The 19,350-nt window shown below is 33.4% G+C and overlaps 1 pseudogene; it reads left to right on the top strand.

Annotated features, from left to right (window-relative positions):
• The first annotated feature begins 4,691 nt into the window (after window positions 1–4,691).
• Window positions 4,692–5,669, top strand: LOC131182835 (receptor-like protein kinase FERONIA; annotated as a pseudogene).
• Window positions 5,670–19,350: the final 13,681 nt, after the last annotated feature.

Here is a 19,350-nt window from a genome sequence, read left to right as displayed (position 1 = left end):
ATCCAATGCTCTATCCTTCAAAGAGAATGGGAATGGCTTCAATCTTGCTGCATCATTAGATACTCCAGGTTGTTTTTGTATATCACAAATCATAGCAAACTTCTTTAGATATGTGTGTGGATTTTCAGAAGGATGTCCCCCAAATTAGGAATTTTGAATCATTTGAAGAACCCCAAAATCCATCTTGTAACTATTTGCATCAATTCTTGGTCTTGCTATGCTCTCTCTCAAGTCATCAAAACGAGGAAAAGCATGATCCATCATACTTCCCCTAGGCACATTAGCATTTACAACCTCTTCACCTTGGGCTGCATGTTCATTGTTTCGATCATTTCCAGCATTACCACCACCAATTCTAATTCTTTCATCAGCCATGTCTGCTTCAATTTCAGTTTCTCTCAAAGCTTCTTTCCTTTTTCTAGTTTCTTTCTTGTTGGCTCTACAAAATTTCTCAATTTCAGGATTAAACAATAAGGATGTGTCACTTGTGCTTCTAGCTCTTCTCATAAAAGATTAAGAGTACCTAAAAAGAACAAACAAACACAAAATGAAAAGATAACAAAGATAAAACTATAAACAACTAAAATAATCAAGAATTCAATCTTAAACAAACAACTCCCCGGCAACGGCGTCAAAAACTTGATGTGGCCCAACCGCAAGTGCACGGGTCGTACAAGTAATATAGAAAAGATATCGTTCCCACGAGGAGTTGTGTTAATTATTGAATTTTTGATATAAAAATTCTGACTAATTTGAACTATTTTTGAAATTAAAGTAATAAATTAATAGATATTAAAATGTGAATTCTATATGTGTAAAATTAATAATCTATTCAACAATGTAATGATTTAACTAAAATTGCATCAAAATAAGCAAATTGAAATATGGCAAGATTTAAAATGGCAAGTAATTAAATTCAATTAGAAATTAACAATGATAAAAAGGCGATTCTGGGGTTCGGGAGTTCATATTCAAGCTATTTTGGGATTTTTAAATTGGTTATCCAATCTTGTGGAACTTACGGGTTTTAAGGAGATTAATTCTTAAATCCTTTGAATACCCTTTCGAGTGGGACAAAGAGTGCCTTAATCAATCTAATCCTACTTTTGTGGAGTTAAAGTTAATCAAGACCCATTAAGTTCCTTAATTAATCTGTAAATCCTCTTAATCCTTAGTCTATTTCTAGATCTAAATTAATTAAGTCCAATTTCTTGATTATCTATCACAAGGCTTTCTCCTTTCGGTGCCTCAACCATGGATTAAGAACATCACTTAATGGGATCCTACACTAAGCATGTCATTTAGCACACAATAAATGAATAAAACTCATTAAGACCACAAAATATGGATTACCCAATCAAAATCCACAAAATATCTCAAATATTACATCCCAACTCCAGAATCTAATGAAAACTACTCACTATCCATAATAATTACAAGATATTCTGAGTTAATATGGAAATAAAACCTTAATCTAAGCTAAGAACTAAGAAACCCAATACAAGAAAGGTAAGAAATATGCAAGAAAGGAAAGAAAACTCCAAATCTGTCTGGAAATGGAGGGGGTGACGTTTTTGGCTCCCTCTTTTTGGATCTTCAGCTGCTGCTCCTTTTACTTTATGGAACTGCATAAGTGGACTACATAAGTTATGCAGTCCCTTATGCAGTTTTCAGTTGATTCCTGGCTCTCTGTAAGAAGCTGCATGAGCAGGGTGCAAGACTGCATAAGTTATGCAGTTTTCCATGAGGTCACATAAGCAAGGCATGAATCTGCAAAAGTTATGCGGCAACTTATACAGATTTCGGCAGGTTTGGGACATTATTTCTTCTCCTTGTGCAGAACTGTACAACTTATGCTGCAAGTTATGCGCAATTTGGTCAATGCATACTTCAACTTTAAAACTTATTTTTGACATCTTTAGCTGTAGAAATCACTCCTCAATGGCAAAATTTCTTTTTAGTCCCTCAAAAACACCATTTTACCAACAAAACAAAGTAAAATTATAAATTAATCCAAAAATTGACAATTATGAAAAACTTTCTAAATAACTAATGAAATTAGCTAAAAGTGACTAATAATCAAATAAAATGACTATAAAATTAAACCTAAATGACTATGCAAAATGCATGTATCAAAGATCTACAAGGATTTTATTTTCTCATATCCACTCACTTAGCCAAAACTTAAAATACTGGACACCCAAACTCATCATTCAAATTAAAGGCTTTACATCCATCATGATCTGATTACTTATGGCTCCTATAATGGAACTTGTACCCTTTCTAGGATATCTGAGCTGATAACTCTCTACCACACTTTACAGTCCCATTGGGGACACTATTCTGTAGGTCACCATCAATAGTAGTAACATTCTATCTCTCTTGAAAAGATAAGACCATACCCTATAGCATAACTGACTGCAAAAGAAGTACTGCATCTGTCACCTTACCACAACTATGTCAGGCTATCTGCTCTCTTATCATACTGCAAACTCCTTAAAGCGTCATTTCATAAGCTACGAACACCATTCATAGCATCCGATCTCTTTTTTAGGGGAGTAAAGTCATACTTCACGCCTTGCTGTCACACAAAGAAGATATAATTTTCATTAAACTTTAGGAAAAACGTCCATTGTAATGCCAAAACTATCCAAGACCCCATATTGGAGACCAGATAATCTCACTCTGTAGGTGCTACTTTTACTTACGACTATATTGAAACCTTTAATCTTATGGCAACTCCTGATATAACTCTAGCTCATGCTAGGGTAATCAAGTCACTAACTTTAGCTACCACCCAACTATGACCTTTGATATTTTAACTCAAGGGTTTTAAACCCCTAACTAGGAGTTCCCAACTCCTCTACAAATATAAAACTCTGTTCTGGCATATCTATACCAAACCAGAGGTTACCTGTAAACACTCTCATCATGGAACACCATAGGGAAGCACGTAGCTCTACATAATAATCCCATGTCAGTACTGTAATTTGCATCTTATAGTACAAATATCGAGAATATTGCATAGTTATTATGGGACATCCCAACAGACTAGGTTTTCCAATTTCTTATCGTTCTTGAACTCACTGGTAGCATAAAGTTACTCTAACAGGGCTATCCATTGACGACTGCTAGCAGCAGTACCCTCACCCCTATCTAGGGCAACTACATGGCCACAACTCACCTTTATGCTCTCGTGCCTTGTACTAGATAGGTACGCCACTTAGCCCCATACCGGGAAAAACATAACATCTTATAGAGCATGCAACCTGACGACAGACCTCAACACGTCTGCTAGCTCTACTCCACATCATCATGTACTCCATGAATATCGAGACACTAAATTGAAGTACTCTTGAACTACCCAAGGAATAACGCAGGTTTAGAAACAAGGAATTATAGAAGAAGACGAAATAGGATCCTATACTCCACATGTGACAACTCTAGATATACACTTTCTTATGAATTTAAAGCCTAAGCTCTGATACCAACTTTGTCATGACCCCAAATTTGGGCTGGACCGATACTAGGACTTTGGTCAACATAAGGCCCCCAAAGCTCGTAGTAAGTCTAACTATTCCTAGTCCAACCATAAAGCCTATAAATATAGTCTAATTTTAAGAAAACAAACGAATAAAGTCCAACTACAAATTGGACTATCCATCAGGGAGTATTAACTCACCCGGCCTGTAAACACAAAAATACACAATCTGGGGAGCTCTGCTCACCCTCACAATCCTCAATCTGATAAATAATCCAATGAAAGCTTAGCTCCCCCATCCAAGGAAATACTCATCTCATACATCCAAGCACAATCATATAATAAGTTTACAACACCCAAATGATTAGGATATTACAATCCTAAAAAAGGTTAATGCACTATTGATACATGCGAAGTTCTAGAATATAAATCAAGAAAATGAAATACAATTAAGCTACTGTTGGTAAACCTTCAAGAAAGGGAGCAGGTTATTCACAAGAAGACCACCTGTCACCTGAGGAAAAATAGTTGAACAAGGATGAGCGTTCAACTCATATAGTAAGATATTGATTTTAAATACAATTTCTATAATTATCTAGGCCTAATGCATTTCTATGTATGAAATGCAATATAAACACATATTTCCAAACCATTCAAATAATATTCGCACAAACAATAATTTGGAGCACTCACAACGTGTGTCATATCAATACATATAGATGTAGGAGCTGATCCTCTCTATAGCTTTCTTACTTCCAACACCTGCTAGTGAGATCAACTCGAACCGGACTTTCTCTTAATAATCCAAATACAGAGGTTAGTAAGATCAACTCAAAGCCGTACTCACCCCGACTTATCATAAAAAGGACCGAGCCCTAAACGAGACTAGCTCAAGTCGATCTGCCCATCCTACCCATATCCAGTACCACACCTCATGCACGTCGACGCGCGCACACAGCTTCAAATTACCCTGAGGTGACACCCACATCAATTTCATCAAATAATAATGCAACACAAATGGTGCCTATAATAGCTATATACATATAATTATAAGTGAATGCATGAGCATGCCTTGTATGTATAATAATATTAAAATTATAAATAAAATCAATATCTACTCATAGTACACCGAAAATCACTGTGGCGGCTGAGTGAAAGAGGATAATTGACCCTGATCATCTAAATAATTATATTATAAAGCCTAAATTTATGCCAGAAATCCGGCTAGCTTCATTGAGAGTGGATCCATACCAGCTGCGATCAAACGGGTAGCTTCATCATCCAAATAGGGTATCCGCGAGTTCCACACAGATTTAGATGTTGTCCAAGCTCCGCCATGTTCATCTTGTGTCTTTGATTGGATACTGCGATGATCAAGGTGAGATGATCCTTGTTTATGAGTACATGCCGCATGGTACCCTTCAAGATCATCTGTACAAAACAATGAACACTCCTCTCCCATGGAAGCAAAGATTAGAAATATGTATTGGTGCAGCACGAGGATTGCTTTATCTTCATGTAGACTCAAAGCAAAGCATTATCCACTGAGATGTGAAGTCATCAAACATACTCTTGGACAGGAATTGGGTGGCCAAGGTCTCAGATTTTGGCTTGTCAAAAATAGATCCTGCTAGTGAAGACTAAACACATGTCAGTACTATTGTTAAGAGGTAGTTTTATGTATCTTGACCTTGAATACTATCGCAGGCAACAGCTCACTGAGAAATCATATGTCTACTCATTTGGGGTGGTGTTGTTTGAGGTATTATGCGCCCGACGACCAGTGATTTCAAACTTACCAAAAGAGGAAGTGAATTTGGTAAAGTGGGCGCGAAAATATTATCATGGAGGATCCCTTGATCAGATTATTGACCCACGGTTGAAGGGTGACACCACACTTGTCTCTTCGAACAAGTTCGGGGAGACTGCTGATAGTTGTGTACGCGGCGTAGCTATTGAACGGCCAACAATGGGCGACGTGGCATGGAGTCTTGAATTTGCCTTGCAGCTTCATGAAACTGTTGAGAAAAATGTCAATGCCAGAGATGATGTCAGTGAGAGCCAGAAATTGATTAACACGGGTGATGATGAGCAATTTACATTTTTATGTGGACCAACTTCATGTTCAAGGAGCACAGCTAGTACTGGTGAAAGGAGTACGAGCAACAATGGTACTGATATAAAGTGAAATAAAAAACTGTGTTTTCAGAAATAATGAATCCACAGGGACACTGAATCCTTTTTTAATTTGAGGTATAATTTGTGATTCACTAACATGTGCAACATGTCCATTTGTTAAAAGTAGACTTGTTTTTTATTATATTAATGAGATTTTCCCTTTCGGCAGATTACCCATTGTGGATTACCTATAGTCATTATCCGTAACAATGGAGGAAGAGCATTTTTCTTAGAAATTATTAGGTAAGTTAACGTATCTATCATCTCTCATAATTATATGATTTTTTTTTATAATATAAAAAAATTATTTTTCAAAAAGAGAAACACTATTTTTACTGAGAAATTTTATAGTCTTTCTCTTTTCTTTTATCCTTTACATTAACCAAACAAAAAATTGAGTATATACCATTCGTTTCATCCGATTGTTTCAACCGAGAAAATTATTATCAATATTTTAACGTTTATAACTCAATTAAATGAGATTTATTATAATTTTAATTAATACAATATTTATAAACTAATTTAGTATATATAAATATCCGAAAATCACATAATATATATTTGTGTCAAATGTACCATTAACTTAGAATTATATCGACATGTGGCACAATTTATTTTTTATTTTTTTACCTTTTTTAAAAAATTAACTTATTATATTAAATATTAATTTTTTATTTAATCATTTTCAAATTTCAATTTTTAAAATTTTATTTCATAAAAAATTGTTTAAAATTCTTTTTTATTACATCTTTTAAGAATTTTGAAATTCTTATATTTATAATTTCAAGCATTTCATATCATATATACTAAAAATAATCCTTTTTAAATAAATTTTTGGTTATATTAAAAAACAGTTATTTATTTTTTAAAAATTGTATTTATTTACTTTTTAAAAATTGTATTAACATATAATTATTCACTAAAAAGCATTTATAAAATTTAAAATCTAACAGTATATAGTTTTATATCTTTTATTAAATATAAAATTATATCAAATGCAATGAAAATATAATTAATCAAGAATTTTAGTTATTAACATTTGAAATAAAATAATAAAATTTGATCATTAACAAAAATTTTATAGTATGATTTTAAAAATATAAAAAATAAAAAATAAATATTAATTATATTATTAAAATAAAATTATAAATAATTCACAATGCACTGATAAGACAACTAATTATATATTAAATAATGAATTTAGATGAAACAGTAAAATCTTAAGTACTTATTTGATATGAATATAATATACTATATTTAAACCAGATTAAAATAAGAGAGTCCGAATACATAATTTATTAAAAAAAATTTAAATTGCAAAGTATAAAATCTAACTACATTCGTAAAAATATCCTAAAGTTTTATTTTTCGATATTTTTCAATAACAATTTAAATTTTTGAGTATGAATAAATATCTACATCTTTTTACTATTAATAATGTGACATTACTTAATGTCCTTTTACTACTAATACTACACCTTATTATCTTCTCATTTACGACTCTGTCAGTAGCTGTATATTTGCAATAAAAAAAAAAAAGAAAATATCTATACCAAACACTTTATGATCTCTAAAAATCAGAAATTAAATATTAATTTGAAAGGTTAGGATTTTTTATTTCGCTTTTGCTTCCTCTTATATTTTAATAGAACAAACTCATAAAGAAATCTGGAATTACAAAATCAGAAATTAAAAAAAAAAAAAACATCTTAAATTGGGAGCGAAGCATTATCAGCTTAAACTCTTGTCATGTCTGTCACCAAAGAACACATTAATCCTAGAAAAAAGATTATCCATTGCAAGCCCTGTTCTAAATATATCTGCAACTGCAACTGCAACTGAGTAGACGTGGGTGAGATGTATCATAACTTAGGCAGGAAAAGTACTCAAAGGATACCAATAATTTTTAGCCACTTGAAATCGCAAGATATGGTCGAATGCCAGCTTCAATTGTTTGTCCCTTATCGTCACCAGGAATCTCTGTACGTAGTCCATGACACTGACCTCGTTGGATTACTTGAGCATTATTGCGCCTGCCGACGACAAAATCAACCTTGGAAATTCACCATTAGTACTTGGTAAAACAATATGCAGAGTTAGTCAAATTATAAGTTGACGCAAAAATCTTCCAAAATTTACTGCAATAAACATCAACTTTCTCTCAAATGAAGGTGACATTTCTTTCTCCCACTCTTGGTTTTCAAATCTTGCCTTTTTCTGGTACTTGGCTACCCATAAATTCCACGCAAACACAGAAACTGAACGGAGAAATTAGGAGAACAAAATGGCAATTGCATCAAAGAGAGGATGCATGGCAATGTCTCTAGCTTTTATGCTGCACATTGCTTTCTTTAGCACATGTATATCAACAAGCAGGGCTGTCCTTCTCAATGGTAACATAAACTTTTCATGGAATGGCGAGGGCGTAGCTGATGAATCCATTAAAGAAGAGATTTTCATGGAATCCCATGCCAGTCAAAGGCTTCTTGCAGACGACGCGCCGCATCTTTCTCTCAATGCTCTGGGGAAGCCGCCAGTTTGTAATGAAAAGAAATATGGTAACTGCCTAAAAGCCATTGCTGAAGATAAGAGCCGATGCACTTACTACCATAGATGTAGAAGCTGAAGGTGTTGAAGGAGAAGGAGATCGGCAGATTGGAAATAGAAGCATAGTTTTTTCAATTCGTCAGCCCTGCTTAAAAGAAAGTATGCAAGTTTGCCACTTAAAAAGAATGTCAGAGAGCATGAGACTCTGCCTTATTGTGTTTTTCTCTTTTGTATCAATTCCTGAATTAATTAAGATGCTTAATGCTTATGCGTATATATTTTTATTCAGCGTCTTATTTCGACTCTGTTCTGATAATTTTTTTGCTGGTATTTTTCTCTATTTTATCATTTTTTTTGAAAAGAAATTTCCAGAATCTTAAGACTTATGAGTATCAATTTTCATCAACTTGAGACTTTTGTTTTTTATGAATGCAAAATAAGCAGTAGGAATTAATTTAAAAACATTCTTTTTACAGACAATTTCAAATGAATCTTTTGATTTTCTTTTTGTAAAACTGAAATATTGAAACCAAAAGGCAAAATGCATCCATATATTTTCACATTTTTGTCTACTGAATGCTTATTATAGTTTTATTTGGTGGAATCAAACTCGTAACTTTAGTTTTAATTCACATTGAGCCCCTAAAATATCTCTTTGCGAAATTTTCTCTTTCCCAGAATTGTTCTCCTTGCCTCTCCGCAAATCAACAAACCCAATCTCTGTCTTTCTCTTTCCGCAAATCAACACAAACTGTTACAATAAATCAACAAACACAATCACAAGAATATAGCAATAATATAAGAAACAAAATTCAGAAATTCAGAAAGGGTCCAGGAAAGTTTCAGGCTTCAATGCAACAACTCCTTGTCTGACTCAGCATATCGCTCTTTAAGGCTTGGAATTACAGCAGATGAAATATTTTTAGAGATTCGATACGATCTCATTTTAATAAGAAAAGTTGGAATAATATATTATGGTGAGCCTCTTGGGGAAAATATCACAATAATAGTAAATAAACAAGCATTTCAAGTATAAATATATTAATAACGGATTATTTCTTTTATTCATCTATTTTAATTAATACAATTGAATTGATTGTTCTTAAATCACTCATAAGTAAGTGGAACAGAAACTTAACATGATATAGTTAAAGAGCAACATTAAAGACACTATAAAATATAGTAATAAGAGACATCACTATACTTAAATCATTGTATTTTTAAAATTATATAAATAAAAATAAATATAAATATTTCCTTTAATCTCTAAAAATTACATTTTACTTTTCAAACTTTTTATCCTCTAGAGCGAATTCAAATTTAATAATTAATAAGTGTCTTAATTTTAAATCTTATCTATTAGATAATTAAATATAAATTAAGTAAATTTGGATAGAATACGGATAATAATAATTAATTTAAAATGAAAATCAATGGAGACAAGTGAAATTGTAATTAAATTGAAGATAAATTTGTAATATTAAATGGTTTTAGGTATCTTTAGTTTTCCAGAGTACCATATTGCCATTCTTATCTGAGGCCAACTTTCTCCGGTATCCCTACTTTTGTCCTTTTCAACCTATCCACTATTGTTGCGTATGACCTTAGCCTTACATTATTTTTCTTTAAACCAGAAATTGACCACTCTGCTGCACTACTTCACACCTCTACGCATTTAGCCTTGCACAATCTCTTTTCACTAACCTTCTTAAATTTTCAGTGGATTTCTTCAAAATCCTAACCACCAAATTTGAATCTATCATTGAAATTTACTGTCGCAATTTGAAGGATTCGAGTAAGGTCTAAAGAAGGAATGCCTTAGCTATGGGAGTGTGTGTGTGTGTATATATATATATATATCATGCTTTATATGCCATGTGATGTGTGTGGATTAAGGTAAGAATGTGGAATGAATGATGTTTTTTTTTTTTATGGATTGTCATATTATTCAATGGGCTTTTGTGGAATTCTATTAGATGTCATAAATGTATTTTGGAGCTATTCTGCCTTGGAAGACCTTACCTCAGCGCAAATCCTATCGTCAACAATTACAGCTAAGCCATTAATTATGATAAATATAAGTAAAGTCAAGTGGCAGGAGAATATCGATTCGTTGTGAGAAATTTTTTATTGTGATTTTTGTGGAGGAGATGATAATTTGTTATTTGGAGGAGAAGAGGTGGAGAGAAGAAGTTATAATGAACTCATGTGAATTTAATTAAGAGCAATTATTATTAGTTTAATCGAGTCCTTAAATTTAAAATTTTGAGTAATTATCATTAGCAATATTATAATTTTACAATTAAATCTTATGAAAATATAAGTAACTATATGTTATCTTTAATCTTGATATATAGTAGAATTGTCATGTCCTCATTAGTGAGTTAGGCTTCGATTTAAAGGCTTTAGGTAAGGGCAAAAAAATTGAATACACTCCCTCCATAATTTTTGTTTTTTATTTATTAAAAAGATGATTGCAGCTTTGCCAAATTTAGAGCTAAATCAGGGTCCGTACATATCAATGTATGGAAATAAAAATATTATTTTTCAATTATGGCTCCACAAAAATGTAATTAAAATATTATTTCTTAAAATTACAAGTTCACATCTATTATTAAATAAAATTACAATTAATTTTAAAAATTAATAAGAAAAAAAATTGCTAAAATTATATAGATGGGACACATTTGAAATGTTTTATCATTAGGCTAAAATTAAAAGGTTTGTTATAAATAGGTGAATATAATTTCTTTTTCTTTTATTTTGTTCAAGGATAAAAACAGGGAAAAAGCCAGTACCTTCCCTGTAAACATGTTGCAACCTTGGTATGCCTATCCATACGAAGCATCCTAGAAAAAGATAATTAATTTATAGCTAATGTAATAAAATTAATTTATCTAAGAATTTCTTTATATTAAATATTTTTTATTTCCTCAATTTGTTGATTGAAGATTTCAGTAAAAACAATTTCTCCAAGAGGCAGGAGTGAGGACACATATAAAACATGATTTTATTTATTTTATTGAAAATATAGGGAAGAAAAGCTACCAAGACGCCATTCTGGGGAAACATGACTTTAGTTCTTCGTTCTTCATCTCTAATTAATTATATTTTGGTTGGAAAATATTTTTGATTTTTTTTTCCAAAGAAAAGCTTTCATAGAAGCCCTAGCTGGGCATAAGGGAAGATACAAACAGGATTTGAAAAAAGGAATTACAAGCAAAAGATGCATCTCGAAGAGCTTTAGAAGCTAAACTATGTGCTGCTCGATTACCCTGTCTGTGAACAAAAGAAAAGGATACATCTGACAGGGAGGAAGATAGAGTTGAAATATCATGAATGATATTCTAAATGTCTATTGGTGCATTCTCTCCTTGTACGGCCCTTATAACCACTTGGCAGTCTCCTTCTATTATAATGTGATCCCAACATCTAGCTCTTGCCAAGAGAATGGCCTCTCTACATGCCAAACTTTCGAAAGTCAAGGCATCCGACATTGCTGGAATGGCTTTACATGCCTAACCACATGGCTTACCCAAGTGGTCTTTGGCTATGACTGTGATGTGTCCCAACCGCAAGTGCACTGGTCATTCAAGTAAGATAAAAGATATCGGTCCCACGAGGAGTTGTGTTAATGATTAAATTTTTGATGTAAAATAAAATATGTTAAAATTGTATTTTAATCAAATTAATAAAAGAAATTTAGGAATTTGAAGCATAAGGTATGAAAATACAAAACTAAATTCAAACAATGACTAATTTAATAATTCACAAAATAAAGAAATTGATAATAATGAAAATTAATAAAATGAGATTAAACTAAACACTCAAAAGTAAAATTCCAAGCAATAATTGATGAAAGACGATTCTAGAGTTAAGGGTTCATATTTAAGTCATTTTGGGATTTTCCCTAGCTAGCCCAATCCATGAAATTTATGGGTTTAAAGGAGATTAATTCTAAAATCCTTTAAAAACTCTTTCGAGTGAGACAAAGAGTGTCTTAATTAACTTAATCCTACTTTCGTGGAATTAAAATTAACCAAGACCTATTAGGTTCTTTAATCAATCTATTAAAACCCTCTTAACCCTTAGTCTATTTCTAGATCTAAGTTAATTAAATCCAATTTCTTGATTAACTATCACTTGGTTTTCTCCTTTCGGTGCTTCAACCAAGGATTAAGAACATAACTTAATGGGACCCTTCATTAAGCATGTGAATAAGCACACAAGAAATGGATTAAACCTCATAAATTTAATAAATTGGGACTAACCTACTCAAATCCACAAAAATAACTAAAATATTACATCCCTTACTCCAGAATAAAAAAAAAACTACTCACAATCCATGTTTAACACAAGAAATTCTAAGTAAAAGAGGAAATAAATCATGAAAATAAACTAAAACTAAAGAAACCCGATACAAGAAAGGTAGGAAATATGCAATAAAGGAAAGAAAACTCCAAATCTGTTTGGAAATGATGGGAGTGACGTTTTTGACTCTTCAGCTGCTGCCCCTTTCCTTTCCTTTTCTTCCTCTCTCTTTCTAAAATGGGATAAGGGTCTATTTATAACTTTTTCTGACAAGAAGCCCTAAAATGGTGTGTTTGAGGTGTGATTTTCTGAGGGAATCTTCTGCCAGCTCATCAATGATATCTTTATGGATCGCATAAGTGGATCGCTAAGTTATGCAAATCCCTTATGCGCTACTGGTTTCGCTCTCTCAGGTAAACTGCATGAGCAAGGTGCAAGACTGCATAAGTTATGCACAATTCTGTGAGGCTGCATAAGGGAGGCACGAATCTGCATAAGTTATGCGGCAACTTATGCAGATTTCGGCAGGTATTGGAACATTGTTTCTTCTCCTTATGCAGATCTACATAACTTATACGGCAAGTTATGCGCAATTTGGCCAATGCATACTTCAACTTTGAAACTTGTTTTTGACATCTTTGGCTGCAGAAATCACTCCTCAATGGCAAAATTTCTTTTTAGTCCCTCAAAAATACCATTTTACCTACAAAACAAAGTAAAATTACAAATTAATCCAAAAAGTGGCAATTATGAAAAACTATCTAAATGACTAATGAAATTAGCTAAAAGTGATTAATAATCAAATAAAATAGCCATGAAATTAAACCTAAATGACTATGCAAAATGTATGTATCAAATACCCCCAAACTCAAGCTTTTGCTTGTCCTCAAGCAAACTTTAAAATATAATGCAATTTTTAGGGGTGCCTTATCCAAAGAGCTATGTAAATCACCTATTAAAGTAACTTAACGCACCTTTAGCCATACCAACAATCCATGTACCCATCCTTCAAAATGCAAAGAATCTAATGCTTATCCAAGCTTTCACCGCTTAGCCATCAAGTCAATTATCATTCAAAATTCCCAAACCAACCAATCAAAAGAGAGAGTCATGCTCAAAAGGAATTCTAGGAAAATCAATAGTCAAAGTGTCTCTATATAGAATGATGGAATTAAATGAATGAATGGATAATTTTCCAATCCCATAGGCAAATTCCCTACTCCTATCTCCACCAATGTAGTAAGTACTATCAAGAGATCAAAGGTCTTTTTAGGGATGTAATGGGGCCATGGGGTTCAAAATGAGGCTAAGAAGAAAAAGGGGAAAAAGGATTCAAAACATGAGAATATTTTCAATCTTGAAAACATAAGGTACACTTCTTATTTTATTATATTTTTTTCTTTTTTTATATATATATATATATGGAGGAGAGAAATACGCAATGAGAATTGTCAAGTGCTAGCATAATTTACAAAATACATAAAAATGGAGGGACATTTTGATACTTTAAACTTGTATCTTGCATTTTCTCTTGATGATTGTCCCTAAAAATGCCACTCCCAAACTCATTTCCTTTAATTACTTTGGGTGGATTTCTTTCAATTTGAATGACAATAGTGAAAAGTACATATACTAGCACTTTTACAAGATGACAAACATTTCTTCTCCCTTTTATTGTATTTTTTTCTTTTTTTTTCTCTTTTTTTTTTTTTTAATATCAGAGTATAAAGTGTACCTAATATTCAATTATCCTCATGAAAAGGGTTGGAGTGTTTGGTTCATTGGCTATAAAAAGACTCAAAGGGGTTTACAAGGGTTAATTTTAATTAGGAAAAAGGCCAAAGGTTTAAAATGAGAATGTTTAAATCAAAGAATGCCTAATCATTTCTCTTTTCAAGTACAAGCTGGTATTTCGCCTCGAAAGGTTTAGAAAATTTGTTCTAGGATTGGTGAGACACTACTTGACTACTTTTTATCCTATAGCTCTCTCTAAACACTTCCATCTCTAAATGACTAGTTGGGTGGCTTTTTGGCTAAGAAATATAGGCAAACGACAAACACTTCAAAACTTTGCACCTCTTAGGAAGCTTTCAATCCATAAACCCAACTAAAGGTAAGTCAAATCACTCTCATAAGCAACTTCCTATAACTCAAAGGACTTGGCAAAAATTTTATTTTATAAATGCATGATTCCTAAAAAAAAAAAAAAAAATAAAATAAAAATTGAGCAATGCATTAACTAAATAAAATAAATCTATTTGTAATATCTATATGGTATGATTCCTAGATAATGTGTAATGTATGTATATATGTACAATATAATGTATGCAATCTAATTACAATGTATGTGTATGCTAATGAAATGGAATGAAATGTTTTTTTTTTTTTTGTACTATTTCCTATATTAAAATGTGAAAACTTTTTGCAAAAATCAAAATTAAAACATTAATGCATACCCCCAAACTCAAAATTGGACATTGTCCTCAATGTCTAAGGTAGTGCATAGTGAAATTCAAGTTAAAAATGAATAACCAGGTATTAGTGAAATGAAAAGCAAATGTGCAAGGTTACCTGGCATAGGACAGTGATTTAGCAGCTAAAATGTGAATTCAAGAGATGATGGTGATGCATAAGAAAGCTGCACAAGTTATGCAGAATAAATGCTGTACAGAACAGGTGCATAAGGAGAGTGCATAAGCTGTGCAGTATGGCATGAGTTGCATAAGGGACTGCACAGGCTATGCAGAACATTTGCAGAAGGAGTTTCACAGCCTGTGCAGTATATTGAAAAGCTGCAGCATAATGATATATCAAGGAAAAATGTGCAAACACCAGCAGAGGTATGTAAATATATACAGTGCATAAACAGGCTGCACAAGTTATGCAGCATACAAAACCTTGAAATGAGTTGCATAAATAACTGCACAAATTGTGCAGTGGACTAAAAACTACAGCAGAATTATATAAAAGAAAAAAAAATGAAAAGAATTGTGGGTCAGGAAGGAATGTACACTAGTATGCAAAATTGGAGCCCACAATCGTAAAGCAACAGTGAAAAGCCAAAGTTACCATCCATTCAATTTGTTCAGCAAACTAAATCAAAGCAAGTTAAATTTGTTCCTGCAACCTTAAAAATGTAAACACTGTATATAAAGGGAAACTACTAGAAGCTAAACAAGAATAGATCAAGAATCAATCTATTTTTATGGCTTTACCCTTGTCTAAATGGTCTGCTGCTGAACTGGATGGGGGTGCTGCTATTGAGGTGGTGGCTGGGATGGAGGTGATGGTGCACAAGTTATGCAGGTCCTCATGCAAGTTTCGGCAAAAATGAAATAACAGGAAATTGAGTGGTGCAAAACTGCATAAGTTATGCACTAAGTTGTGCAGGTTTTCGACAGAAAATGGGAGTGTGAAAAATTGGTTATGCAAAAGTGCATAACTTATGCGCTTGGTCATGCAAGTTTTGGCTGAAATTTGTAGTGGAAAAAGTCAGTTATGCAAAAGTGCATAACTTATGCACTCCCTTATGCAGTTTTCGGCAGAAAGAGAAGTGTAGTGAATGTGGTCATGCAAATGTGCATAAGCTGTGCACTCCCTTATGCAAGTCTCGGCAAATTTTGGAATTTCAGAAGATGTGGTTATGCGGAAGTGCATAACTTATGCACTCCCTTATGCAGTTTTCGGCAGAAAGAGAAGTGCAGTGAATGTGGTCATGCAAATGTGCATAACTTGTGCACTCCCTTATGCAAGTCTCGGCAAATTTTGGAATTCCAGAAAAGTTGGTCATGCGGAAGTGCATAACTTATGCACTCCCTTATGCAGATTTCGGCAGAAAGTGGAAAGCAGAAAAGTTGGTCATGCGGAAGTGCATAACTTATGCACTCCCTTATGCAAGTTTCGGCAGATTTTGGAAATGCAGAATTTGAAGTCATGCAAGAGTGCATAAGTTATGCACACACTTATGCAGACTGCAGCAGAGATGAAAGATGGCAAAAATTGTGGTTATGCAGGATTGCATAAGTTATGCAGTTACGTATGCACAATTCAACAAGATTGAGATTATAATTGAAAAATGATTTGCAAGTGTGAAAAATACCCTAGAATGAAGAAATATAATTCTATGAAGTATAAATCATGAAAAATTATCACCAAAAACACATCAATATATACAAAATCCATCAAAATTGCATCATACAAGCTTGTAGAAGTGAGTTATGCATAAGAGGCATTTGTGAATTATGCCATTTCAACTCAAACTCTGCAAATCAACATTTAGCACAGTAAAACTCAATAAAATTTGCATAAAGTTGCATTTATCCACAAATGAGAATGGACTCCCCAAGTTATGCCAAGAAAATGCAGTATGTCCACCTTGAATCTCACAACCCAAATAAGCTCAAAACTACAAAAATGACCCACTTACCATCATATTAACATGATAAGCACAAATACTTAAAAGTTACACACCCAACCTCACAAAGAAATATATGTCATGTGCTGCAGACCCTTCTTTGCTGAAAATTTCATTTTTCTGCATAAACCAAGAAGCAAACCTGCACAGGTTATGCAGTGAAAATAAATCAATCTTGGGAGAGTTGAAGGACAAAATTCATATTAAGAGTCACTCCCCAGCAGTTCACCAACCTTCCTTCATTGAAATACATCTACAAGGGACAAGATTCAATAATGTCAAAAATTGAATTTGGGGAGATTTAAGATAAAAATAAAAGCAATGTAAATAAAAGTAAATCAACAAAAGCAAAATAAAAGAACTTGGGGTGCCTCCCAAGAGCGCTAATTTATGGTCCGTAGCTTGACCCTTTTCATGCTTCATGGTGGCTGGAATTGGAATTTATTACCTCTATTTCCAATAGGTGCTTCAATGAATCTATACTTCATTTTCTTTCCATCACATGAGAAGATCCTTGTTGCTTTGTCTAAAAATCCAACCATTTCTTTCTTGACAACCTTTAGTGCATCTTTTTCTTTGAGAGATGGTTGTTTGACCTCACTTTTCTCCACTTGCTCAAGTTGAAAGATTGGTGCCATATGACAAGGTGGATTACTCTTCAAATATTGTGCAAATACAGCCTCTTTTGGATTTTCATCATTGATAGTCCCTTCATGGACAAGACAACTTTCAAGAGAAGCCTTTGGATAGCTCTTTCTAAAGTGCTCTTTTGCTAACTCATTAACTATATCAATTCTCAAACAAGAGTCTACATCTTCATGTTGCTTCTTCTTGTCATTGCCAATATTGAAGACTAACTGATCCTCTCCGACTCTAAGAGTAAGGTTTTCACCTTTCACGTCAATCAAAGCACCAGCTGTAGCCAGGAAAGGCCTCCCCAAAATGATTGGCATATGAGAATCCTCTTCCATGTCCAAAATGACAAAAGTCAACTGGGATGTAAAATTTTCCAACTTTCAGTGGTATATTTTCCAAGATCCCTTCTGGATATTTAATTGATCTGTCTGCCAACTGAAGAGAAATGTGGGTTGGCTTAAGATCTCTCATGTTAAGCTTCTCATAGATGGAGAGGGGCATAAGGCTTACACTAGCCCCTAAATCACATAAAGTTTTTACATAACATGATTCCCCAATGTGGCATGGAATTGAAAAACTCCCTGGATCCTTGAGCTTTGGAGGAAGTTTCCTTTGGAGGATAGCACTACATTCCTCAGTTAAGGCTACAGTCTCATAATCTTCAAGTCTTCTTTTGTTTGAGAGAATTTCTTTCAAAAACTTAGCATAAGAAGGCATTTGGGAAAGAGCATCAATAAAAGGCATATTTATATATAGTTCCTTCAAAACCTCTAAGAACTTCCCAAATTGCTTATCAAGCTTGGCTTTTTGAAATCTCTGTGGAAAGGGAAGCTGTGGCTTGTAAGGCTCTGGAGGTATATATTTCTCTTCTTTCTCTCCAACCTCCTCTTTACCTTTTCTTGCACTCCCTTTTTCACTCTTTTGTTTTTCATCTCCCTCAAAATCTTCCTCATTTTCTCTCTTCTCAACTTTTTCACTCTTCTCATTATGCACTATTTTACCACTCCTCAGTGTGATGGCATGACATTGCTCCCTTGGATTTTTTGTTTGACTAGGAAGTTTCCCCATATAATTGGTATTTGATGAGCATGCTTGTTGTGCAATCTGATTTTCCAGCATCCTATTGTGTGTTTGCATTTGTTCCAGCCTTGCTTTCATCTCTCTCATCTCTTCATCACGCTTAGTTTGATTAGCAAGAATTTGTTGTAATAAAGCCTCTGTGGTGGAACTTTGTTTTTGCTGTCTTGGTAAAGGTGCAGGATTTGCATTCTTTTGCTGAAAACTAGGTGGTGGTTGCCTAGGTTGTTGGTATTGATGCCCTTGTTGTTGTGGTGGAAAGTTCTGAGTTGAAGCTTGATTTTGCTGATTCTCCCATGAAAAATTGGGATGATTCCTCCAAGCATATGAAGGATAATCTACTCCACAGCTCATTGTTCCTTCTGCATAAGTAACTTGTTGAGAACTTCCAGAGCATGATGATGAACTGACTAGCATACTTAAATCCTCCATTTTCTTAGCAAGGACATTAGTGAGTGCATCAAATTTGGCATTGATCATGTTGAATGGATCAAGCTCATACATTCCAGCAACTTGCCTTTTTTGAGTTGGAGTTGACCCTCTTGGACTACTCCATAGATGACTGTTCTTTGCTATTTTCTCTAACAACTCATAAGCTTCATCTTCATGCTTAATGATGAATTCCCCTCCAGTTTGAGCATCAATGATTCCTCTGATAGCAGGAGTGACATTTGTGTAAAAATTCTGGTTTATCATCCATTTAGGA

The sequence above is a fragment of the Hevea brasiliensis genome, chromosome 9 (assembly GCF_030052815.1).
Source record: "Hevea brasiliensis isolate MT/VB/25A 57/8 chromosome 9, ASM3005281v1, whole genome shotgun sequence".
NCBI classification, from domain to species: Eukaryota; Viridiplantae; Streptophyta; class Magnoliopsida; order Malpighiales; family Euphorbiaceae; genus Hevea; species Hevea brasiliensis.
Note: the sequence above shows the minus strand (reverse complement) of the source record. Positions and strands in the feature narration are given on the sequence as shown.